The sequence below is a fragment of the Kogia breviceps genome, chromosome 17 (assembly GCF_026419965.1).
Source record: "Kogia breviceps isolate mKogBre1 chromosome 17, mKogBre1 haplotype 1, whole genome shotgun sequence".
Classification (NCBI taxonomy): Eukaryota; Metazoa; Chordata; class Mammalia; order Artiodactyla; family Physeteridae; genus Kogia; species Kogia breviceps.
This window is the reverse complement of record NC_081326.1, coordinates 1,103,979-1,131,149: the sequence shown is the minus strand read 5'-3', so window position 1 is coordinate 1,131,149 and position 27,171 is coordinate 1,103,979. Positions and strand designations below refer to the sequence as shown.

The window sequence follows — 27,171 nt, the reverse complement described above, 5'->3', positions numbered from 1 at the left end:
TCATGGGAGATTTAACATGTCTCAGAATAATTGAGAAAATAAGCAGACGGGAAAACCAGTCTTCACTGGTATTAAAAGACCTGAGTAACATAATTAAGAAATTGAATAACATATTAAGAAATTGTGTAACATAACTATGAATATGTGATTAAGAGACATGATCTAATTTATACACATAGAACACAGCCCTGAACAATAGCAGAATTCATAGTCTTTTGAATCACATATTGAATATTAACAGCAATGACTGCATGCTGGGCCATAAATAGAGCCTCCATGAATTTCAAAGGATTGATTTCATTCAGAGTATGTTCTCGAACTAGAGGGGAATTAAGCTAAAAACTTATTTTAAAAAGGAAAACAAATGAAGATCCCAAACTTCTTAAATATTTTTTTATTTTTAAAAAATCTTTATTGAATTTGTTACAATATTGCTTCTGTTTTACGTTTTTGTTTTTTTCTGGCCCCAAGGCATGTGGGATCACAGCTCCCAGCCAGGGGTTGAACCGGCACCCCCTGCATTGGTAGGCAAAGTCTTAACCACTGGACCACCAGAGAAGTCCCCCAAACTTCTTGAATATTACTCAACTCATTTCTAAATAATTAATAAATTACAACAATAATCTATAGAAATCTAATTTCTAAAAAAGAAATATCTTGAACTACATTCTAATCAACCACAACATATCAAGACTTGTTGGACAAAGCGAAAGCAATGCTTTAGTGTGAAATTTGTAGGGTTAAATGCATATATTGAGGAAAAAATAAAGGCTGAAAATCAATAATATAAGCCTCCATATCATAGAAGAAGAGCAGAAATGTGAGAAGGGGGGAATGTGACGGGTCCTCCCAAGCCCAGAGCTGTCCTCTCCTCCCCCCTCAGCACCCCTGTACCCCCCAAACACCGCACTGTCTCACAGCCAGCGGTAACTGCCCACCTCCACTGTACACACACGTAGTTCTTTTCTTCTATAATAACAAAAACACCAAACATCACACATTTTGTAGGGTAAGGGTTTACTATTCCTTTGAATTACTTTCTTAGAGTACACAGACAAGAGTGGAATAGGTGTGTGTGTGTACAGCATGTTACATGTATTATATATGTAAATTATATGTTTGCAAACATACATTTTTCCCAATTTTAATATACAATCCTATAAATCTGTTACACATCCAATCTACTCATTTAGCTGTTTTCCTAGCCCCTCATAGTAAGCAGGTATTACGATTTTTATTTAAAATTTACGAGACAAAATGGAATCTCGTCCTTCCTTTAGTTTGAAACTTCATTCACCAGTAATACTACATTTAAAAAAATATTTATATTATTTTCCTTATAAAATCCTTAGCAAAGTATATGAGATAAACCCCAATGTTACATAAATGTTACATCTAATTGTTTTTACTAATTTTTTAAGAGCTCACAAATACTTAGGTTATTTTGTTTTGTTTTGTTTTGTTTTTATGCTAAAGATAGTCCTCTAAAGGCTGTGGAGGAAACTAGTTATGTGTGTTTGTAAGACTTTACAACAAGTAGGAGCTAATGGCATGAATGAAAGAACCACGGGGCTGTAGGTCCCAGCCGCCCACAGCCCAAGATGCCCAATAAACACAAGGGAACAGCAAGAAGGGGCCTCCCGGGCCCTGTTTTGACCGGGCAAGCGCAGCAACGCCAGCCGGCAAGCGCGTGTTCAGCGGAGGCCCTGACCCTCCAGGATGAGGGTCCGGCTCTGATCGAGGAAGCGAAGCCTGGGGTGAAGGCAGCGGATGCCCCGGGCTTTCTTCCCGGGAGGCTCTGGCCTCTGTGCCCTGAAATCCTGGGCGGGCTCCCCCGGAAAGAGTGTGAACCTAACGTGGGGAGTAGGTGGTCCCGAGAGGCTGCAGGAGGGGACGGCGACGGAGGCCGCTGGAGTCCGTCCAGATCCGTCCTGTGCCCACGTGGCCGGGCTGCTGCAGATCCGGACGCAGCCCTCCTTGGAGAGTCGCCCCTGCTGAGGGGAGCCCACCCACCCCCGAAACCTGGGCGCGTACGTCGGAGGCCCCCTCACACCCCGGGGCTCCACCGCTGACGGTGCTATGGTTCCAGGTCGGACCCACTTTGCTCAAGGTGGGATCTTCACATTATTCACATCGCATCACACTGTAGTGTGTGCGCCCAGGCCGCTCTGCCCTGGTCCACCCGCCTCCGGACAAGGCCGACTGCTGGGGCCACTGTTCTCTCCCGTCCTGCTTCTCTATTCCTTGAAGTCCCTCCTACACATCCTGCGTCTAGAAAACTCGACGTCAATATTGGCTTCAAGGAAATTCAGCTTGATTATTTTTACTCCTACAGGAATACCCCATAGGATGTATTTATGTGTCACAGAGGGTGTTTTCAGGCCCGTGGGTCTAGTTTGGGGCGGTGGACGAGTCTAGACCATATGCCCAATAAATTCACTGTAGGCAGAAGCTGTGATGACTGGAAAAGGATTCAGTGTTGAATGGGATGATGTGAAACGTGTGAGCACAGAGGTTAATTTCTGGCAACTACCTGGTCTTTTAAAGTTGATTTTTATAGAGACTATTTTAGCTCAGCAATTACAGATATATTTATCCTCTATACTTTTCACATTTTTGGGGTAACTTTTTTTCTGACCTCCCCCTCATGACAAGACCCAGCTGGAAGGCTGGGTCTTCCCACAAAACCATGAGTGAAACTTCAAATGGGACTCTTTTCGCTCTGTGCTGTGAGCTATTGTGGCACTTTATAGGCAACTAGCTTCAACTCCATCCCCTTCTATTATGTACTTTTTGCTATTGAAATAAATTACCCTCCTTCAGCTATCAGGTGATTTGCCAACAGACAGCAGGACCCTGGCCTGCAGTTTTCTTGGAATTCCTCCCAGAAGCTAACCAAAGTGCCTTCAGTGGTAAGTGACTGGGGCTCGGCTAAGGGCAGGTAGAATTCAGGTACTGACAGTGTGTTATCAGAAGATGCAGGCACCTTGAAAAACGACATGAAGGCCCAGATTGTCTTGTGAATGTACTTGATTACAAGTGGCCAGATGTGACCGCCTGTGAGCACAGGCGGGGAAGACAGGAGGAACAGGGAAAGGTAAAAGCAACACCCGGGCCCCGGCCACACGTCCCGCGTACACAGCCTGAGCACTAAATCCACACAGCACTTAATAGACAGGAATTATTTAGTCCATTTCACAGAGTTGGAAATTTAATTCAGAACTACAAAGTAATTCGGATGTGGTTACCTAGTAGCTGAGCCAGAATTCAAGAGAAGGAGATTTAAAACGTCTGCTCTTTCCATTAAAACTTTGTCTCTGTTGAGATCCAAGTAATCTGAAATTCTATCATTTTATCACCATTTAATGTAACTTTTACCTGTGGAGATAAGCTTCCTCAATAAAAATATTGGTTATGCACGTATATAAACACTGAATGCTTATAAAGCCTAAGATTCTGGGAAAGATGCAGAGAAACATATAAACAGTGTATCTTGAATGGAAATTCCCCTTCTCAAATTTCAGTGTCTTCAGCACTAAAAGAGGGAAAGCCTTTGCCGGGGGAATGTACAGATGGCAGGGCAGTCCTCCCTCAGTATCCACGGGGGATTGATTCCAGGACCCCCAGGGACGCCAAAAGCCACAGACGCTCAAGTCCCTTGCATAAAACGGTGTAGTCCGGTGAATACAGGCGGCCCTCGGTACCTCCGAGCTCCATATCCGCAGATTCAGCCAACCGCAGACAGAGACTCCGTAAGGAGGGCTGACCGCGCTATTACCCCAGCACTCCATACTCACTTCACACACACGAAAAGACGTTATTTCCAAGTTCAGCAGACTTCTACGTGCCACAGTGTTTGCATTTATCCGATTGCAAATTTGAAAGCCGTGATTTAAATCCTGGATTGACCAGTGACAACTATCTGTGATGTCTTTGCCAGTTTTACCTCTTAAGATCTCGGTCTGTTCACCGGCAGAAAAAGCGCTTTCTTTAGTTTGTTCTGTACCTTAAATAAGATACAAGTACAATAAAATACTTAAGGAAACCACTGGCACGTGTGTTCAATAAGTAATCATGTGACTGATACTTAGGATCTCAATACAATACTAATCCCTCCTGACATAGAAATATCAGAAAGAATTGAAAAATGAATATTGTGTCTTTCCGTGGGCCCTTTTCTCCCCCCCCCCAACCCCAGGGGGAGGAGAGATTTCAATATAACAGGCTTGAGACGTGGATTTCTGGAACTTCCTTTCCATAACCCCCTTCAGAGTGAAGAACTCTTGTTTTCAGAAAGAACTGAATTGTCCTAAAGGCAAGAAGTTTAGAATTAGGGGGAGAAGGGGGAGGAGGGGCAAGTAGCCACCTGAGTCAGTTTCTCCCAGTTTCGGGAAGGTGACGGAGGCTGATGTTTCTCATCAGAGTCTACCCCCCACACAACTTCGGGATGCAGGAGAGGCAAGGGCCTTAAAAGTGAATTTCTGTGGATTAATTTAAAACACCCAGCCCAAGAAGCTGGGAAAGGCCTTTCTCCCCAAAGTTGACCCAAGAGCAGGCGGCCACCTTCTCCAAGAGTGTAACACCCGTGGTGACCATCCTTGGACCAAAGTTCCTGAATGTTATAGAGAGGGTAGGGTCCCCTTCCGATGGCCCCGGGGAATCGAGCAGGAAGAAGAAGGCATTCCAAAGTGAATGATGGCACAGGATTCCCGATCAGGTCAGCAGGATAGGGGAGCTCAGAGCACACTGTAGTAGACAGAAAAATTACAGGTGAGAGACTTTCTCTGTCCCGATAGGAAATAAAGCCCACGTCAGCGGGAGCAGTTCTTTTTCTTCACCTTCAAGCCCCCAGTGAACTCACGCAATCTTAATTCAAAGAACAGATCCATTCGCATTAAGTGGTACATGCTCTTTAAAGAAACCATTCTAGGTTCTGTTTCAGATTGTGTTTTAGTGTATTTTAAAATGAGAAAATAGAAACAAACTGGCCCTTTTTAGGTGGCTCTTGAAAATTTGAGAGTCTAAAATTGGCAGACTCCTGCAGCTTTTAGCCATGAAGCCAAGTCTTTGAAAATCAATTAGATGTTCTGAGGTGGAACAGGGAAGTTAGCGGACAGCATAGAGATGGGTTGCCAGGGAAACTCCTAGTCAGAGGAAGGGGATGGGAAAGAATCCCACACGTGCTGCCCCTGTGCTCAGGGGAGGTGTCGGCTGCTTTCTCGGCACCGAGGACAAACGTAGGGGCCGGTTCAGCACCAGGTCTGGAGGGTCTGCCCTGCGGTCAGCACCCATGCAAGGCCATGGGCCCCCAAAGGAAACAAAGCACTATCGCCCTCTTTAAGGAGCTAATATCAACTGGAGTAGACACAAAGAGAACATAGTGATCTCCAAAAGAGCTGTGCAGGCAAAGGCAGCAAATAAGTAGCATCCCTGGAGTCCATCCTAGAGAAGATACCTGCAGGTTTAAGGATGAGTCGGTAGTACCTGAGCGCGTGTGTGCGCGTGTGCGTGTGTCTGTGTGTGTGTGCGGACCGGGGTGGGGGATGGTGGAGGTGGAGGTTGGAGGTGGATCAAAATGTGTGCAGGGATGCACCTCCTAGAACATCAGGTGGGAGCAAGCCTGGCAGGAGAGGCTGACGTGGTAACAACCCCTTGTGACTGTAACAGATGACGTTTGCAGAGCGCTTGCTGTTTGCCTGGTGCAGCCCTAAGTCCTTTACTTGAACTATCAGTGCTTAGAGTGACAGCACCACGTCCCACCCATTTGAGAGGGGAAGGGGATGCTGTTTAATAATTATGCTGAAACAACACGTACCAGCCATGACTTTCAAGGAAAACTAGAGTAAACGGTCTCTGTCTTTTATAGATTTTAAAAAATGAGGTACGGAAAGATTGTCACTTGTCCAAGGTTGGAGATTTTAGGAGGACAGAACCAGGGCAAGGTGTCTGGGGGAGAGGGGCAGGGCCTGGACAGCAAAGGTTGAGAACAGACAATGGGAGGCTTAGAAGTAAAGCTGGGGAGATGTGGTGACTGGCTGAGGGTCGGAGGTGAAGAAGTCCCTTGAACTCCGGCCTCGGCAGACAGTGGGTGAGGACCCGCTGACCGGGACAGAGAGCCTCAGAGAAAGAACAGCTCCAGTGTGAAATGCTGACTTCCTTCCAGCTGTGGGTCAGATGACACGTCTGCAGTGAGTAAACGCAAAACATGGTCGGCAGGATTGGGATGTATACACTTTACATTCAGTGGAGGAATTAAGAACTAAAAGAGAGAGAAAAAGTATACAAGCATATATTGGTGCTGGTTGAAACAAGTGAAAACGCTGGTAGCCATAGTGTTTAAGGACCAGGAAAAGAGAAACGAAATAGTTCGTCTTGCTCGTCACCCACATTAATTGCCAAGCTCCACAGGGTTCAGTCTCTTCATAAATTTGCATTTGAAGAAGCCCAGTCCATCGACATATGCACACTAGTATATATAAAATAGAAAACCAACAAGGACCCACTACTGTACAGCGCAGGGTACCCTACTCAATATTCTCTAATAACCTAAATGGGACAAGAATTTGAAAAAGAACAGATACACGTATATGTATACGTATATGTATAACTGCTGTACACCTAAAACTAACACAACATTGTGAATCAACCATATTCCAATCTAAAATAAAAATTAAAACAAATAAGAAGAACAAAAAGCATTCTCCTCTCTCCGTGCTCACCAGTCTCTCCGCTCAGAGCCGCGTGCCCGGACACCTGCCCTGTGCACGGACCACGCGCCAGGCTCCTCCCTGTGCCCTCACCCACTACGTGGGCCCTGGCCCCTCTCTTCCCTCCTCACGCCACACGGGTCCCCTCCTCCAGGGAGGTGGCTGCGGGATCCTGCTCCGGCCCAGGCGGTGACCCAGCTGCCCCAGGAGGATGGGAGCATCCAGAGCTCCCTGGGCTCCGGACTCTCCTCCCCTCTGGCGACTGTCACCTCCCAGGGTAAAGTGCTGAGGGCTCTGAAGTTACTTCGGGATTGTTGTTTAGTTTTGTTTTTAATCTCCAATTACTTTCCTAGCAGCAAAACATGGGGGGTTGACCACCGTTATTACACAAAGATGACGAAACCATGGCCATAAGTCAGGCCAAGCCCTTTCCCAACATGAACTGAACGATATTAACTGAGCAGATAAAGGCCACCGTCCATGGCAATTGGCTTTGGATCCAGTAGAAAAGTTACAAGTGGAGTGTGACAAGCACAAGTTTAAGCCTGGGTGACCTTGTTCAGCTCAAAATGTTTAACATATTTATATTTTCTGTTTGAAAAAGATTACTTTAACATTTTCATACATCCCAGGTACTCACTGCAAAAAGCATAGCTATCATTAGAGCAGGAAGTTATTTCTATATTAGTTTTAGTACATTTATCCTCTCCCCTCCAAAAAAAAATAAATCAAAAAAGATTTTCAATGTGTGATAGGTTTGAATAGACATGTCATCATAGAAGATATACAAATGGACAAGAAGTACGTGAAAAAATATTCAACATCGTTAGTCATAAGGGAAATACAAATTAAAACCACAGTGAGATTCAATTAAATACTTAATACAATGACTAAAAAACCCCTGATAATACCAAGTGTTGACAAAAATGTGGGGCAACAGGAATTCTAGTATATTTTTTGTGAGAATTCCAGAGGGTCCAGCAACTTGAGAAAGCACTTTGGTAGGTGGTGGTAGTGGTTCATCTTGTGTTGCTGTGTTTTTATGAAGTTAGATCTACACTTGTCCATGTGACCCAGTATTCACACTCCTAGCCTCTCACCCGAGAGATATAAAAACATGCCCACGTAATGACTTGTACCCAAATGTTTATTCAAATGAGAGAAAGCTGGAAAAAACACCAGTGTCTCATAGACTGATGAATGGGTAAGTAAATGTCAGCACACAAACACACAGGAATAAAAAGAATGAACTACTGACACAGTCAACTACACGCATAAATCTCAAAAGGATCACAGTAAAGCCACACCCCCAAAATACTGACCGCGTATGATTGTATATCTGCGAAATCTAGAAAAAAACAAAGCAATGGTGACATAAAGCAGATCAGATCTGGCCAGGACCTTGTGGGCACAGAGGAGGCATTGAGTGTAAAGGGTCAACAGAAAGTTGGCGGAGGTGGAAATGTTGCATATCTTGTCGACGGTAGTGGTTTAGACTCTGTACATTTGTTAAAGTTGGTGAGCTATATTTAAAATAGAACGTATTCTTGTTTTACACTATATACGTCAATAAAGTTGATTTTAAAACAGCCAAATCACAAGCCTTATGTTACTGTATTTTACGTTGCATTTCTCCCTGGCTTCTGGCTCTTCTTTGTTGGGCCCCCTGGAAACGCCTCTGCACCTCTGAGCAAGTTCAAGCTTCATGCCATACGGGGTCTCTCACTGCTAATACTTGCTCTTTAAATGTTAACTGTTTTCCTAGCTTTGAACGGTGAGCTGCAGTTTTCTTCACCCAGAGGCCTGAGTACTGGGAGAAGCCTTACACCAAAAAGCCAGACACTCACAGCTCTGACTTCTTCCACGTGCACTTTTGTGAATAAACACTGCTTTGGCTTTTTTTCTTTTCTTTTTTTTTTTTCCTCTTGGATGCTCTCCAGCATCTTTAAATGTTTTATTAAATCCACTTTTCTAATTGCTATTTCTGGAGGCTTCATAGGAGCACCTCACTGCCAACATGCCTGGAGCTCAAGGGACTCCAGATTGATTAGTTCAAAGACCTAATCAAACCAGTGTGATTAGGGCCCAGGACTGCATGATGTGACTTTCTTAGGCTCTAGCTCTCTCTGTTTCTGTCTCTCTCTGGGAGTCACATCCTGCTTCCTGACCATCAACAGCTGGGGCTCCAAAGGCCTCTTTGCACCTTCCCTGTGCTTTTAAGTTCAAGGCAGTGGAGTTTCCATCAGAACAATTCTCTTAGAAATTGTGTGAATTCTCTATCAGTTGCATTGGGGTTTATGCCAATAGAACAAAAGTCCAAGGACAAATCGCTGTGAGATGTGCCTTCTCTACTTTGAGCTCCTGTAAAGCTCCTCCTAACATGCTTACAAGTGTATTTTTATTTTTTTTATTTTTTTATTTTTTTGCGGTACGCGGGCCTCTCAGTGCTGTGGCCTCCCCCATCGCGGACCACAAGCTCCAGACGCGCAGGCTCAGCGGCCATGGCTCACGGGCCCAGCCGCTCCGCGGCATGTGGGATCCTCCCGGACCGGGGCACGAACCCGCGTCCCCTGCATCGGCAGGCGGACTCTCATCCACTGCGCCACCAGGGAAGCCCCTACAAGTGTATTTTTAAACAGAAGATCACGAGGCACACACGTGAGGTCCTTCAGAGGCCTTTGTCTTCCTGAAAGTTTGATCAGGTGCCACCTTAAATCTCTCTGAGGTTTAAAAAGGGGTCTTATAGACTCACCTTCTGTTTTATTTTTTTCCCAAAGCAGTTTTTCTTACTATGAGATTTGTTTTGCCATTTGGATAGACTGGGAATAACAAAAGAACACTATCTTTGACCCTTCGAATCCTGAATCCTCTAAAAGATCTTTCATTTTGCTTGAAGCCTCAAATTTCCTTTTTCAGCTCATCTCTCTTCTCCCTAATTTTACGACAGGCACCTAGGAGAAACCAGGTGCTATTTTTACAATATCCTGCAGAGCTAAATCACTGACCTCCTTAGGGGTATCTCCTGCTTTCCACACCGTTGCAGGTGAGAGCATTAACAAACTTCCCAACACTACGTGACAAGGGGACCCTTTCCCTCTCCTTGCAAAGAAACGTTTTCTTACTTTTCATCAGCCATTGCAGACAGCCTTCTCCAGGCCATTTGGACGCAGGCTAATAGTCTCTCAAGACTGTCGCCGAGTCTGTCCACTCTGAATCCCAAGGTGAATGCCACATGTGTTAGGTTTTTGTTACAGCAGCTTCCCTATCACAGGCACTAACTTTTCCCTGTTATTTCTTGATGATTAACAGATCCCCGCCCCCAACCCTAGGGGCTTTGAACAATAATCATTTCATCCTTGCGTCTCATGTTCCTGGAGGTTGACTGGGCTCGGTCAGGGGTCCTCACATTTTTTGCATCCGAGGATGGAGTCTCCTTGAAGGCCTCCTTACTCCCATCAGACGGGGGTCCACGTCCATCTGCTGGGCCTGGCAGCTGGAGCCCTTTCTTCATGTGGCCTCTCTGTGTGATCTGGGCTAAGTCACAAGAGTTGACACACCAAGAGACAGCAGGTAGAAGCTACCAGCTTCTTTAACCTTGGCCTTGGAAATAGGCATAGTGACACTTTGCTGTATCCTCTTACTCAAGCAGTCACAGAGCCCAGATTCCAGGAAGGGAACGCAGACCTCATGTCTAGATAAGAGTGTCAATGAACTTTGTTCCTCATGTTTTAGAACCACCAGGTGGTTTGATATCCCCAAATCCATTAAGACACTTACATGCCTAAGCCCCACTGCTTTGAACACGGAGAGCTCCACCTAGCACAGAAATCAGGAGAATTTTCAAACTTCCTCACACCCTTTCTATTTAAGAATCTCTTGTAATGTTGCTTATTGCTTTTAGGTATTAAAGCAGTTACGAAATTGCTTAACCTCTGTCCCCACACACATACAAACACACACGTATACAAACACACTCACACATTTTAGTCTTTGTGATTAGTTTGTTGGACTAAATTTTAGCTTTGGAAATTGAGACTTTAAGCTGTGATTTTTACCAATGATTCCAACATTAATATAAGGAAGTTTCTTTTAATAAAATTAAAAATAATATTTTAATTGATAACATAATATGACTAGCAAATTCAAAAGAGCAACCAAAAATTTGAAATAAGAAGACATTTGGGTAAGTTGGCTGATCACAAAGTTAATATATAGATATAAGGTTTTTCTTTATAAAATCAATAACTGTTTAGAAAATATAATGTAAGAAAATATGTAATTTATAGGACCATCACATAAAATAGAAATCTTGAAAAACCTTAGCAATCAAGTTTAGAGTCCCTTGAACTTCGGAAACTTTGAAACCCCTTTGTGGACCATAAATGAAATTTTCATAAAGGGAAAGACTTACCTTGTCTTCAAATACAAAGACCTGATATTGTAAAATGTCACATTTTTCCCCAACTGATTTATAAAAATACAGTGCAATTCCTGTAGGATTTTTATGAGAGAGAAAGCCTTAATAAAATAATATGAAAGTTACTCATTTACAGAGGAAGAGAAATGAGAGTGAAGGAGAATGAGGCCGGTGCTGACACGTAAAATGCAAAATCGTACAGACTTCATGGCAGTGGCCTTGAGGATGGTCCAGGACTAGGCCCATAAATGGCACAATGTCCTTTGAGGAACTGAAAAGAGACACGAATACACGTAGGAATTTGTCGGATGATGAAGGTATACTTTAAATATCTATGGTTTATTAAATAAATAGTTATAGTTATAATTATATTGAATTAAAATTTAACATATTAAGTTATACTAAATAGAAACATGCTCTGCAAATAAATTGGAGAAAATAACTAGACTTTTTCCCCTTAAAGGGGGAGAAAATATTCCAAATTAATCACAGATTGCAGTGTAACGACCTGAAGACACAAAGATAAGAAAATACAAAGTTTCCTTGACTAGTTCGAATATGAGGAGAAGAGTGGTCCATTGAAATATAAACGCAAAATCACAACAGAGAATCTCCATGTACAACACCTAAACGTTAGCCTTCTGCCAGCTGTAAAGATACCTAGACAAAGAAGAAAACACTCGAGAAAAATCGTTTTACAAAACATAGATGATATGTTTTGATTTCCTTGATAATAAAAAAAACTTGTTACAAATTAATTATTGAAAATACTAAGATGCCATTTAAAAGGGGCCCATAAACCAAAATAAAAAGCTGTTCAGCTTAGCTTATCTGGAAAGAAATGCAAAGTAAAGCAACGACCAAATATGACAAAGCATCAGAGTCCATTGGCCAATATGTAGCAGTCACAGTTTTGGAAAGGAGGTGGCGATCCTTCTTTCCTTGAAATAGTTTACTATTTATTTCAGATAGGTAATTTATTTACGTATATCATTTATTTATAGATATCATTTATTTATTTATATCTTTCATGAGAAATGGGACATTCTGTCTACCTTCTGAAGCCACATTGATTGTAAAGCTCTTATATGGCCTGAAAATGTTATGTCCTGTTAGAATAATCTTGGCCAGAACAGGTTTGTTGAAAAATTAAAACCAGCATATTTAGTGTTTTACAGGAACCACCAAGAACTCATGACCAGGGTAACGTGTGTCAAGGGACGTGGGCCACAGCTTCACGTGCTGTTTAACTGCTGCAAAGGACCGTGCCCATCAGGCTCAGCTGTTCCAGAAGGTTTCCAAGACGCAGTGAAGGAAGAAGTAGACAGGAACTTCCTGCGTTTCAAGGACACCCTGTCTTTTAATGGGCTGCTTTGGTAGTTGAAAGTGTTGTTTAAGTTGAGGTCAGATCACCCGGGCTTAGGATTTGTGCTAGGGACCAGCAACTGGACCAAAATCGGCCATGACTTAGCGTTGGTGTCAGTCGGGTGACAGTTTCCCGTGCTTCCTTGCGACAGCCCCATTTTACACATACTGTTCTGGAATCATGCCCAGCCTAGCATTTCCTGGATGATAATGTTTATAATATTATTAATAATGATTATAGTCAAAGTTAGGCTCGTTTCATCTATTACCTCCATCTTGTGCTTTCATTCTGCTGAGTCTCACGTAGGAGTATATGAATTGCAGGTACGGTGATCAGAGATCTCATTTCAATATGTGGTTAATTCTGAAGTACAAACAATGATCATTCATCCCGCCTTTGCTAACCCTTCCCATCCGGCCCATCTGCTGATTAAATGATGAGCTTGGAAGTAGTGTGTAGAGACGATTTGCTTCTTCTAGCCTTTGTGGCAGGCAGGAGACAAGTGAGATGCTGAGACCCTGCCTGTTCCCTTCCAGCTCCATGGGCTGTGCCCTGGTCTGCATGAAGTGCCAGGGCACTGGTGGGGTGGGGGACGGGCAAAGGGGGTCCTTGGGAATTATGGTTTATAGGCGCATAAAATACGTGTGTAATAGAAGTTGAGTAGTCCTGTCACAGAAAAGATGGAAAGTAAACACTCGTGGTACAGCAGTTTTTTTCAATTATTTTAAAAATCTATAACTTTGTATTTATTTCATGTATTGTTTGATAACCCTTTTAAAGGAGAAAAAGATGCGCATCGGAGAGCTCAAAAATTCAAGTGCATATTAGTGAGAAATTCGATATTAGAGCGCTCAGAACGTCGGTGGTTGGCGTATAACCTGCACAAGATATGTCGTCACCGTGACTGCCCGCCATGAGGCCGTAGTGATGACACGAATCTTTTGGAAACCGGAAAACAAAAACCTGCTGACGAAGCAACAGAATCTACTTCGAAAGCTGATCATTATTTTTAAAAGACTGTGCCCCAAAGATGACAAATTAACACATGAAACTGCAGAAGGTGTGTTCACATACCACCCTGTAAGCATGGTTTTTATTTATATGAAACGATTACTCTCCTAAGTTAAGTTCATTTAATTTCATTAAATGAAATTACGTTAATTAAATTAATTAATTAAATGAAGTTAAGTTCATTATTTAATTCACATTTTCTCGGGCACGCACAGAAACTAAAGTGATAGCTTTTCCTGTGTTCATTTTGCTAGCGAGGGAAGAATTTCCTGGTTAAATAAGCTCACTTTTCTGTCTTGGGCGGCGTGGGGCGGGCTGCTGCATAGGGAGGAGGGCGAACGCAGGCTCAGAGGCCACAGTCCCGACAGAGGCTGGCTGTCACCCCAAGGCTGTAACCTCCCTGCTGCCCAGGGGTCCTTGAAGACGCTGGGTAGCTTCTGACTCACTGAAAGGGTCACGGAAAGGCAGCTTCTACCTCCCCTAATAAAGCAGATGGGTCTCAGAAGGAAATTGCTCCTTCCCTCCATTTGCCTGCGAGGGTACCCCACACAGGTTACAGGGCAGCTCCTGGGCAGTGCAGAGGCACATTCGATTCGTTGGCTGAGGGTAGAGGCCTGAGGCTCTGCGCTTCTGCTAATCCTCCCGGAGTGACTGTGGTCTGAGCTACAGGGTTTGGGGCTCACTGAGCACCATATGCCCAGCTGTGCTTTGCCCTCGTTCTGGGGCTTTGGTCCTACAACCATTGAGTCAACGTGGCAAAGGAGGCTGAAAGCCACACCACACGGAGAATTACCCGTGTTGCCTAAAACTTCCAGGTGGACACGTTGTTTCCTCAGAGTCTAAACGAAACAAGGTGGGCGACCTTCTCTTCCAGGGTGACGATGGCCAAGTGCCAAGCGAAACACAGGCACTTGGATCTGATGCTTCTAAGATGAAAAAATGGTGCCAGAGACGGCCCCACTCACCACCATACAGGATACTGTTGCTACCCTTGGTTTTTTAATAGGAGTTGATAAACTAGAAACCCCCAAAATAATCCCCTATGCAGACTGGAAAGGAGGAGTGGAAGCTGAACTGTGGTTTACTATTTTTCCAACTACGTGGGATACATTCCTGCAAGCGAAGAATACCGTCTATTTTTGAATTACGTGATACTAAAAGTTAATTAACTTTATAACGATACGAAATGCCTTCTACTAAGGCAATTAAAGGATAATTTAAAAAACAAAGCTAAAGAAAAAATTGGTCTGATTAACCAGCAGAATTCCATGTAGCATCACATTTCATAAGATTATGAATTTTGTGAAACTTAAGTCCCTTGGCCTCGATATGGGTTTTATATGTTCATTTACATTATTCAGTCTCTTTCTTTCCATGTTAGGTGATCTTTTTTACCCCTAGTCCATATATGCACCTAGAATATAATAGAGGGTGACTTTTTCTTTCCTCTGTGGACTATTTCATTTTAAAAAGAGTACATTACTACTACATGAAGTAAACTTTTAGAAATGAATAAGTTAATAAGAAGTTATTTGGTAGAACTTGGATCATTCTGGTCCCTTTAATATTCGGTATAACTGAATAAAATAGATTAGCTCTGTTTTAATTAAATCATAGAAGCATCTATGATATTGATACTGATGTAATTTTGATCGCCTTTCTTTGGATTATTTTCCCCTCTAGGTGTCATTTTCAGACATCTATTTTTGGAGAGCAACAGTAGAATGTTTATTTTCATAAGCCTAGCAAGTTTTTGCCTGACTAGTTCAGTTATATTCACAGCAACCTAAAGCAGTTAAGTATGTTTTAGGTTGCTTTATTTTATTTATTAAAAAAATAAAAACAACGAACCAAACCCAATGCTACACTATCTAAGGGTCAGTATCTCTAAAACCAAACCTGTAATAGGCAGCATTTACCAGTCATTTCCAGAAGTATCTTAAATTAAATCAAAGGTCAGGAAAACTTGACTATTTTGCTATAACATCCTTTTAATTACTGATGTCCAGAATATTATCATAGAACAAAATGCAAAAGCAAGAAGTATAAAGCTTTTCACAAGAAAATATGGGATAAATTATGTATGACCTGGAGTTGGCAGATTTTTTTTAGAAAGCACACCAAGACAAAACCCACAAAACAAAACAACGGATAAATTGGACTTCACTACACTTAGGAACTTCTACTCTTTCAAAGACACTTAAGACAATGAAAAGAAAAGCCATGGACTGAAAAACTATATTTGTAACAGATATATCTTATTAAAGATTTGTATTCAGAAAAACATATGTATATATATATACACATATATATATCCTCCCAAATTTCAGTGAAAAATAAACAACCCATGAAAATACATAAAATATATGAATAACACTAGAGTTTAAAATATATTTGGATGACACATAAGCACATGAAAAGATGCTGATCATCCTTCGTTATGATACAAATGAAAACCAAAATGTGAAACAACTACATACTCACTAGAAGGGCCAGTGTTCAAAGTCTGACCATACACATGAGGAAGGGGATATCTCACACCGAGCTGGTGGGGGTGCAAAGTGTTACAGCCACTTTGGAAACCAATTTAGAAATTTCTTTAAAAAGTTAGTCACCTACCACATGATCCAGCCATTCCGCTCCTGGGTATTTATCCAAAAGAATGGAAAATACATTTGTACAGAAATGTTCATAGCAGCTTTATTTATAAGAGCAACAGCCCCCAATTGAAAACAACTCAGAGGCCCACCAGCAGGTGAATGAATAAACAAACTGCAGTGAATTCATACAAAAGAATATCACTCAGCAATAAAATAGAATGAATTATGGATTCACTCAACAATATGGACACATCATAAGTTAATGGTGATGAATGAAAGAACCCAGGCCCCCTCCCCCTAAAAAGAGTACAGATTTTATGATCCCATGTTCACAAACTGAGAAAATGCAAGTTAATCGGTGGTGACAGAAATGGTTACCTGATGGTTACCTTTACTCATCTGATCGAAGTGATGGTTTCAATGACAAACAGACATGTCAGTGGTCCTCAAATTGCTCATCTTAAGCACGTGGGGTATGTTGTTTGCCAGTCATTCTTCAACAAAACTCTAAAAATAAATACATTTAAATGAAGTAAAATTTAAAACATGTATAATTTGAGATACAAAGAATATTGCCTCATTAGTTTGGAATTTAGTCCTTAGGAGAGAAATGTTTTCTCTGTTTACAATGAATTTGAAATCATGGGTGAATTCCAGCAGAAGTATCTCTACCTTTTAACTGGATCTGAAAATGCATTTTTTAAGGACATGATTTGGAACACCATTTTTGCAAGATGTAATCGGAAACAAGTGATATAACTATTGACTCCCAATTATCTTTTAATATTATCTTTAACATTTTTTTACTCAAAAAGCGCCTGGATTTGAAAAATCAATGTTCAACCATTTCACCTTAGCAGTGTTTCTTCCTTCCTGGCAACTGTCCAAATAAACATGCCTTCCACTCATCATGTCTAAATTTTGACACCTCAATTTTATTTCAAAGAAAGCCGTTTCTCACTTCTCAGCTCTTTTATAGGCATCGTGTGAATTTTCTCAGCTTTCAGTAGAGCTAACAAAGCACCACCACAACAAAAAAGCATCTGCAAGCGCTTCTTCCTCAAGGAATTTTTTTTTTTGTCCAAAAGATTTTGAGAGTAATGTATTCTTTTCTCCTCACGGTTATGATAAGACGTGCTTGTTATTTTCTGTGGCTGCGTCTCCAAATTGTTTACTTAATTTCATTTTCAGATTGTTCGTTTCCTGTATATGGAAATACAGTTGATAGTTGTCTGTTGCTATGGTTATGATTGGAAAGTACATCGGAGGAAACATGGCACTAGATCCGCATGGGCCTGATGCCAATGTTCCTAATCCGTCATGTGATGGATTATCGCCGCACCTACTCAAGCTTATGGATCGTTGGATCCGATAATATCCAGTTCATGGGGGTTAGCTCCACTTGCACAGCTCTTTGGGTTCCCCAGCCACGTTTCAGTCTCCACGAGCTTCGGTAGCACGGTGGCAGCAGCTACTTTTGAAAAAGCTCCAGAACTCCTGCTAATTGTTCTATCAGAGCTGCACAAAGCATCACTATCCATCAGAGGTGAATTTCTAGATTTATCTTTGAGTCTTCTGCTTATTCTCATGACCCAAGGGGCAGGAGAGTTTGCGTTGCAACCCAGACCTGCTATAGGGCCCATCCTTGTTTTGAGCTCCTCCTAAAACTTGAATCTTTTTATATCTTCTGACAAACGGTTTGTAGCCATGTTTCCAGATGCGTTGTATGCTACCTCTAAATTCCAAAGAGGCTCTCTAAATGCTTTGAGTTTTTCATACCAATGCAGATGTCAGGTACAACTAGCTGTCATTTATCTTATAGGAGGGTCCAGCAAATTTTTTTCTTACAGGACCACATAGTACATATTTTCCTATTGTGGGCTATGTGTTCTCTGCCACGACTATTTAACTCTGCTCTTACAGCTTGAAAGGAGCCGTAGATAATGGTTAATGAGCATGGCTGTGTTCCAATAAAACTTTATTCGCCAAACAAGAGTCTTGCCCGTGAGCTGTGATTTGCCATCGCCTGCCTCAGAAGGTTATCCTAAATCATCTAAGATCTTTGGACTTCTTATCTTCACTAATCTTCACTAATGAAGTGTTTGCATCTTAGCGGGGTTTACTTGTTGACTTGCATGCTTTCTGAGGCGTTCACAGGACTTAACACTTCTTGCTCACCATGTCCATTTAGCAAAATGTCCATGAACCAACAGGGCTTCCTGTGGATGTCAGAACGATCGACATACCTTCAGTCTATTGTAACAGAATGTTTACCCTTCTCAGGTGAAAACTGCACTGGATCAACGTTACCATTGGTAATGAGTACCGAGAAGACGGCCAGATCGGTAGCACAAATCAGAGGCTCCCTCAGTGACACAGCGTGTTCCTGCGGTGGCTCCGACTACGGCAACTGTTCAGTCTTTCACCAGGACTCCCCTGACTTTTGCAGGAGACGTACAGGAAATTGAATAGGACGTGACGGGCATCTCCAGCCTTGCATTCTTCAAGTCGTCGGCGGAGGTGGTACGTTTATGGTTCACGCTCTGGGCTAGAGGATAAGAAGGAGGGCACTTGAGCCCAGCAGTGTTTTTTTGTTTTGTTTTGTGTTTAGCACATCTTTCCTTCATACTGTTAGAAATCAACTCACATTTGCTAAATTGGACCAGCTCAATTCTGAAGTCATTTGAGGTTATCTCTTACTTTCCTTCACATGATTTTAATTTCAGAAATAACTATTTCATAAAAATAAAGTCATTTCAGAGATACACATGAGTATGGCAGCCCTTTTGTAAGTGCTCCAGTAACAATGCATTCTAAGAACAAGATGAAGAATGGTATTGAAACAGTGAGGAGTATTTACAGGTGTCTCAGTGACACTGGTTCATGCTGATTTAGTTACAAAGTTTGAGAGAATAATGTCATTTTGATATGTGAGACTTTGTCAAAGGATATTAAAATAATGATTTGGTTTTTGCTTTACCTTTATGAAATGTCTCCCCATTCTAATCTATGTAGACGATGTTAACATCTTTTAAAGAAGTACAGAGGCTCTTACAGAGCTAGGTGTATAGGGACAGAATCGAGTACGTGTCATTAAATACTAAAGATAATGATGACAGCCGTAAGTAGCATTTCAGCAGCTTTGGGGTCAAAGGACATTTCATGCTCCCGTAAGGCAGACCTAACGCTTCCTCCAGTTTCCTCTCTCTAAACTCAACATATAATATTATGTGATGTCATATGAAAAGATTCCTGAGTCTAACCCTGGGTCTGCTGAATCCAAATCCCTGGCCCTGGGATCCTGGAACATCCTCTATTAATAAGCAGTCTTTGTGATTCTTAGAAACTTTGAAATTTATGTGCCAATCCTTCATTTTTGCATCTGAAGTCACTATGAGATAGTTACTCAAGGGCTCAGCTCCAAGTCAAAACTGCTCTAGAATTAACTTGAACCTTGTACACTGATTCCTTCATGTCTCTTCTTATTTAATTCCTACCTCAGAAATGGATTTCATTGACTGGGTCCCTCCTCTCCCTGTATACTTCTGCCCATGTCTGATCAATGCTTTGACTCCTAACATGTCCACTCCTTTGGATCTACGACGCTTCCTCCCTAACCCCTTTCTCCATCCCGGTTCTTCCCAGAGAGAGGATTCCCCTGCCCCTGCTCCCATGTGCTACTCCAGGCTATCTCCACAAAGCTCTCTGCCCAGGAGAGCTACCCACGACCCTGAGAAGCTGAGAATAAAGGAGACGCTGGAGATGAAAATGTGAACTCTGCCTTTTACCAAATGGGGAATGTGGGCCGGAAAAGTTCAAGGACAAGGGCAACATCTTCACAAAAGGTAACAGAACACAGCTTCTTCCCAGTGCTTCATGCCCTCACGGCCATTTTTTTAAAAACGTGTGGTATCACACAATCTTGTGTCGTAAACTGCCCTTAACAATTCATCTGTGCTTGGTGGCTTCATCTTTTCCAGAGCTTCTCCAACCTAGATGATCATATCTGCTGTTATTTTTGGCAATACACAAACTCTAGATATCAAAGCAGCTTTTGGCTTGAGCATATTCTGTAATTTTTTTAAAATATTGAAAATAGCTGATGTAGGGCCCATGATCGGTGCTTTTACGAAATATTTGGAGTTTTAGCACACAAACAAATCAGAGTAAACAGCAAAAACTGAAATAAAACCCCAAAGACTATTAAATGTTAATGCCAAACAAATGTCCCTAGGAATGTTGCCACTGGTACTTATTTATGTTTTAAATAGACATTTTTAACTACATGAATATGTTTCAATAAATGATTACATAATATAATTCATGCAGGAACTCCAGGAGTCATCCTTCATATTATATCCCATCAAAGTGGTACCCCACCGTGTGTAATGCGTAACAGTGATGAAATATATAATTATTCCAAGATTCATTACCAAAGAAAAAGTGATTATTTGTAAACTGTCTGGAAGAGTTCAAACAAACTAGTAACATCAAATGTTTCAATTACATTCAAATAAAGAAAATCACCATTTCACTACCTCCTCTCCCTGGCTTCTGGAGGTTGAATCTGGGCAGTGGTATTATTAACCCTTTTAGCTTCCAGACTCTCCGGCCTGGAGAGGGGAAGAAATGAAAATGACATAAGAAGGTGGGCGGGCTCCCACCTCAGGAAAAACTCTGAACTTTCTGAGCGTCTACCAGATCTTTGTGAAATTAAAGATGCTTCCCAAGCGGGAGTGTTTTAATTAGTTCACAAAGGAAAGTTTTAAGTCTTGTTTCTCATGCAGCCAAGTGGTTCAGGTCCTTGTCTGGAAGCAAGAAAAGAGTAGCAAGTGTTATACTGAATGCAACTATTTTTTCATATGCTTTTAAAATTGAAGAATAGCTGCTGTACAATGTTGTGTTAGTTTCAGGTGTACAGCAAAGTGATTTTTCAGTTTCTTTTCCATTGTACGTTATAAGATATTGAATATAGTTCCCTGGGCTATACAGTAGGTCTTTGTTGTTTATTTTATACATAGAGCCTTGGAATCTCTGAAGATTATTCAGGAAATTTTTTCTTTAATAATCTGTGTGTGAACTGTCCTGTGTCTGCAGATCAGCAATGATACTCAGACTGGCATGTGGGGTACACGTGTAAATGCATTGACTCCTTTTATGCCCTGCCAGGAGCTAAGGAAGTGGTGTGTCCCCTCCTCCTGGCAGAAGCATCCCACTGGGACTTTGTTTGGAAGGTCAAAGCCCTCCTTCAACTGTCTTGTCCCAGAAAAGTCTGGAAAAGTGCTGCTCAGATTACAGAGTCCAGACAGAGGGGGTGGACACATGAGAACAGGTGGAAAGAACAGGCAGGCGGGGACAGACTGGAGAATGGCTTCCCTCAGAGGAGGAAACGGAAGAGGCCAAGCCTCCACACTGAGAAGCGAGACTTGAGATGTGAAGACAACATGAGAAGATGTTCTGTGCAGGTTAAAATTCAAGGTGGAAGTTTAAAATAAGGAGGGTCTTTGATTTATTCGTATTGCTCTAGGATCGATAGACAGATGATAGATAGATTAGATAGATAGATAGATAGATAGATAGATAGATAGATAGATAGATTTGATTTATTGTGAAGAGGTTTATTATAAGGAATTGGCTCTTGCAATTATGGAGGCTGAGTAGTCCCACAGGCTGCTTTCTGCAAGCTGGTGACCCAGGAAAGCCAGAGTGTAATTCATTTTGAGTCCAAAGGCCTGAACACCAGGGCCACCAACGGCAGATTCACAGTCAGTAAGTACCGGCCGAATTCTCCCTTCCTCTGTCTTTTCACTTCTTTCCGGCCTTCAGCAGACGGGACGAGGCCCCCCCCCCACGTTGAGAAGGCAACCTTTCACTTAGTCCACCAATTCAAATGCCAATTTCATCCAGGACACAGACACACTCAGAAATAATGTTTAGCCAAATATCTGTGATCCAGTCCAGTTCACATGTAAAATTAACCACCATAGCCTGAATTAGTTTTTTTACCTTTGTCTCCACTGATAGTTGGAATAGGAGCTCCTGAAAGGCTGAAGTTGTATCTTCAGTTCTCTATTCTCAGAATCTAACATAGTGCACATCTTAGAGTAGGTGGTAAAGAAAGAAAGAGAGGGAGGGAGGGAAAGAGAGAGAGAGAAAGAAAGAAAGAAAGAAAGAAAGAAAGAAAGAAAGAAAGAAAGAAAGAAAGAAAGAAAGAAAGAAAGGAAGGAAGGAAGGAAGGAAGGAAGGAAGGAAGGAAGGAAGGAAGGAAGGAAGGAAGGAAAGAAGGAAGGAAGGAAGGGAGGAAGGGAGAAAGAAAGAAAGGGAGGGAGGAAGGAAGGAAGGAAGAAAAAGAAAGGGAAAGAAAAGACATAAGGGGAAAAGTAATTTTCAGGTTTTTATAAAAAGGGAAATAAATTCTGCTGGAAGGAAGGAAAAATTGAAAAAATGACTTGACATTTTTTCAATTTGTTTTTTATTGAAATACATTTGACGTATAAAGTTGAGAAAGTTTAAGGTGCATACCATGTTGATTTGATACATATATATATATATAAAATAGTATGATTACCACTGTAGCGATAATTAGTACTTCTATCAAGTTACATAATTATCAGTTGTTTTGTGGCGGGAACAGTTAAGGTCTATTCTCTTGGCAAGTGTGATGATTGTAATACAGTATTGTTGTCTGTATTCACTATGCTGTGCACTAGATGTTTAGGGCTTATTTACTACCCATTGTAAGTTTGCACTCTTAAAAGCATCTCTCCTCTTGCCCCACGCTACAGGTCCCTGTAACCACCATTTTACTCTCTGGTTTTTTAGTTTGGTTCTCTTAGATTCCTTGAAAGTTTCCTTTTAATCATTTTAAGGCTGGTTAAGATAAAGCAGGTTAGCAGTTGATATAGTCCAAAGCCGTCTGGACATAATGAGTACCTGTAATGCCCCCAAAACTGAAAGTGTGTTGACCTCATTTGCAAAACACACTTAAACTGACTTCAGATGATTTGTAATTGGATTGTTAACTCATTTTGGCAAAAATAAGCAACAGATCAGAGTAAGACAGTTTGTCTTTCTTGATAGATTAAGCAGAACCATTGGGTTAACTTACTCGCTGGAAGGCAGTTTCGTTTTCTCTTGGCTCCTTTATTCTCTGACACTAAACAAAAAAACGTGATTACTAGCCTCATATAGAATTTACTATCTGCATCCAAACTAACTGCCTTAAACTCCAATCTCCTTGAATTCTTGGAGTTGATCCTAACATAAGGGGAAAAGAAATGCTTCATTCCATAGGAACTTGAACCTGACCTTGTTTTTTTATGATGTAAAGCAAAAGGAGTGAGACCTTAAAAGCACTGCTTTTTAAAGTGAGAGAGAATGGCTGTGTGTGTGTGTGTGTGTGTGTGTGTGTGCGTGCAGGTCTGAGCCGACTCAGTGAAATACACATATACATACATGGATGCTACATACATCTGAAATGAAATACGAGCAGGAAGGAGGTGGAAAGGGTTTCAGGCAGATGCACAGAAAGGAAAACATGGTGCTTTAACTGTGTGCTCTGGACAGCTTTTCACGCAGAGAAGCCGATGCCGGGTCTTAGACTCTCCCAGGAATCCTGAAAGCGCTTGCTTCCTACCTGGTTACTTGAACACTCAGTGCTGAGAGATTCTCGGCTCTGACCATATTTAATCGCCGGGAAGTGCCAACCTGAGAAGGAGGCGTGCAGAAGCACAGCTAGCAAACTTGTCTTGATTGACAGTTTTCCATGGGGGATTGGCACTCTGCAAGATGCTAAATTTACAGGGCAATTGACAAGCCATCCAGAACGCGGTGAGAGACGCTTATTACAGCACGGTAGACCATGCCACAGAGGACTCTGCCCTAAAAGACCATTCTTTGCCCTAGAACCACCCCTCCCCTCTTTTTTTTCAAGGTATTATATTCCTGAAAAGTACCGCAAGGAGGTAATTGCTTCCAACTGCCTTTAAACTGCCTTTAAGCATAAACCACGTGCTAACTCTGGGCCACTGGAAGAAATACATTGGAATGTGAGGGGTGTCACCAACACAGACTCTTAAGTGTATGAGGAGGTTCAGAGCCCAATCAGGGCAGCTTTTGCTTGGAGGAAAATAAATGAGGGTCTCCCAGAAGCAGGGGGAGGCAGCTGGCCGTACCTGCCGTTGAGCTGAAAATGCCCTAACCTTGCTCCCAGACTATGTTCTAAGGTAAATCATCTTTGCCAGCGAGCTCTGGGGTAGGCAGGATAATGACCCCCAAAGATCTTCACATCCTGATCCCCGGGACCTGCAAATAGGCGACTTTAAGTGGCAGAAAGAGACCTTGCAGATGGAATTCAGTTAAATACCTGGAGAGGGGAAATGGTCCTGGATTATTCACATGGTTCTCATGTGATCACAGGGGTCCGGATGCTTGGAAGCAGAATGGAGAGAGAGAGAGAGCAGAGGATACCTAGTGAGCCCTCAACACTTTGCTGCTGTCTTTGGACACAGGGAAGGTCGACCAGGGCTGAGGCATGGGGGCACCTCCAGGAGCTGAAAGGGCAAAGGAACCCATTCTTCCCCAGAACCTCCAGAAGGAATACAGTCCCGCCAGCCTCTTGATTTGAGCTCTGGACTTCTGACCCCTAGAACCATAAGTGTATAAGTCTGTGTTGTTTTAAACCACCAGTTTGCCGTAATTAGTCAGGGAGCCATAGGAAACGAGCCCAGGAACTCCCTCCTTCCTCCCCGTGCCCACACAGAAGTAACCAACAGCGATTCCAAGGTGAAACCCACCACCCACCAGGCCCAACGTCTATGTAGAAGCACCTGGGAGTTGTGCTTTCCTCAACCTAGTCATGACCTTGAGCGAGCCCTGGCCCTTACACACAAGTGTATTAATTCCACAGCATTCACTAGACACCACCCAGCTCTTGAGACTGGCACGAGACCAGGAACGCCCTTCAGGAAGCTCCCAGGCTGCATTACCAACAACATTTAAAAAGTATTGAACTACTCTTAACATTCTCTCACACTATCCATCTAACCTTAGATCACTTCAACTATGGCTTCTCTAGTCTTAAGGGCAGTAAAGAAAAGAGTCACTTAAATGTGTTTGCCTTGGAACCATCAACAGCCCAAAACACAGAGGAATAAGGGGAAGTAACTGATAGTTTTCTCAATCTCCAGACCAACTTTTGGGATGAGATGGTCTTGTTACCACTGGAGAAGTGTTGGGTAACCTGCTGAAGGTCTCATAGCTACGACTGAAAAATCCAGGTCTGGGTCTGTCCGTCCCCAAAGCAAGAATATTCTCCTCTTCACCCCGTTGACTCCAGCTTCAGGTGATGTTGGTAATGACTTGTCAGCACAAGCTGCTTTATACAGAGAAATGGGGAAATATATTAGTATTCCTACTGTTTCTCTTCCCATCTGATCTGCGTACCTCACTGGGTTGCTATGGAGATCAAAGGATATATGAGCAATGCCTCTGCAAGAAATAAAGCACTATTGCCTTCCTTCAAATATTCAGAATATTTTATGACATTTAAAAAATATTTCCATTAAAAAAATAGAAAATTCTATACCTAAAAATCTCTTTAGCTAATTAATCCACTTGGTTAGAACATGCTCTTATTATGTGTGTTCTACGTATATTAAAATACCTAACTATAAATCAACTAACATGCATGAAGTATTTATTACATGCCAGCCACTGTGTTGGAAGCTTTATGTACATTATTTCATTACATCTTTACAATAAACCCAAATGATAGTTTTGGTGTTTGTTTTTAATTATTCCTATCCTGAAGATTAGAGAAGTGAGATTTAAAGTTCAGAAAATTTTTCCAAGTTACACAGATTGTGTTAAAGGTGAAAATTCAACACCTGCATTCTGAATTTATAAATTTATAAATCCAAAGCCAAATTGTGCTTTAAGCTTAGGTTTAAATGTTTTATCTTCATGTAAACCACTTAATGTCTAATTGCAACCTTAACTTCTACCCTGGAAAAGATGTTATATAAATAATTATCATGGGTCCTAAGGGACCTAGCAAAATATTTCAAGCAGATAATTCCAATTAATTAATCCTGTGGTGAACCGCATTCTAAGCATGCATTCTAGTGTGATGATATTGCATGTTTATTGCAAATGCATATGTTTATTGCAAATTCTAAAATTAATTATCCTTGTTCCAGTTGTATATGAAGTTAAGATGAGCCGGGCACAGAAATGCCAGTTTTAATGTGGCAACATGAAGTCATGCTCTTACAATAGTCCTCCTGGAATTTGTCTAAGGTAAACAAGATAGAGAAACAACAGAAATGAATAAGCAGTCTCCAGTAAAATGAAGATACTTTTTAACACAGGGACCACAAAAAACAAGGAAAGAAAGGTAAAAAGTAAGGTACCTGTGTGGACAGGCACCTGTGTGGACAGGCCAGCACCCGGTTAAGACACACAAGCAGCCGGTCACACGGTAAGAGTTTCCCCTGAGGCAGCTGAGAGTCAGGTACTGGTCAGAGCTCTGCAGGGAAACAGAAGCAAAGGATTTACGGGGCTTCCCTGGTGGTCCAGAGGTAAAGAATCCACCTTCCAATGCAGGGGGCATGGGTTCGATCCCTGGTCAGGGAACCAAGATCCCACACGCCACGGGGCAACTAAGCCCGCACGCCACAACTACTGAGCCCACGTGCCGCAACTACAGAGGAGACCATGGGCCGCGATGGAAAGATCCCACGTGCCTCAATGAACATCCTGCGTGCCTCAGCTAAGACCCAACGCAGCCAAAAAAAGAAAAAAAGAAGAAGCAAAGGATTTATAACATCTATTTCCTTATAATAAGGAACTGGCCCCCTGGATACGGAGGCTGAGAAGTCCCAGGACCTACAGGTGGGTCAGCTGGAGGCCCCAGAGGCCATGGCGTACTTTCCCATGTGAGTCAGAGTCTGAAGGCAGGAAAAGACCAGCACCTGAGGTCAGGGCAGGCAGGGGAGAGGATTCTTTCTTCCTCCATCCTTCACTCCACTCGGGCCCTCAGTGCGTTAGATGAGGCCACACACATGGAGA

The 27,171-nt window shown here is 42.2% G+C and overlaps 1 long non-coding RNA gene across 1 annotated transcript; it reads right to left on the bottom strand.

Annotated features, from left to right (window-relative positions):
* Positions 1 to 3,891: 3,891 nt before the first annotated feature.
* LOC136792879 (uncharacterized) lies at positions 3,892 to 26,626 on the bottom strand. Its single transcript, XR_010837445.1, has 3 exons — positions 26,514 to 26,626; positions 16,480 to 16,608; positions 3,892 to 4,746 (listed from the first exon to the last, which is right to left on the bottom strand). It is a non-coding gene; the product is annotated as an uncharacterized lncRNA (long non-coding RNA).
* Between the last annotated feature and the right edge of the window lie 545 nt (positions 26,627 to 27,171).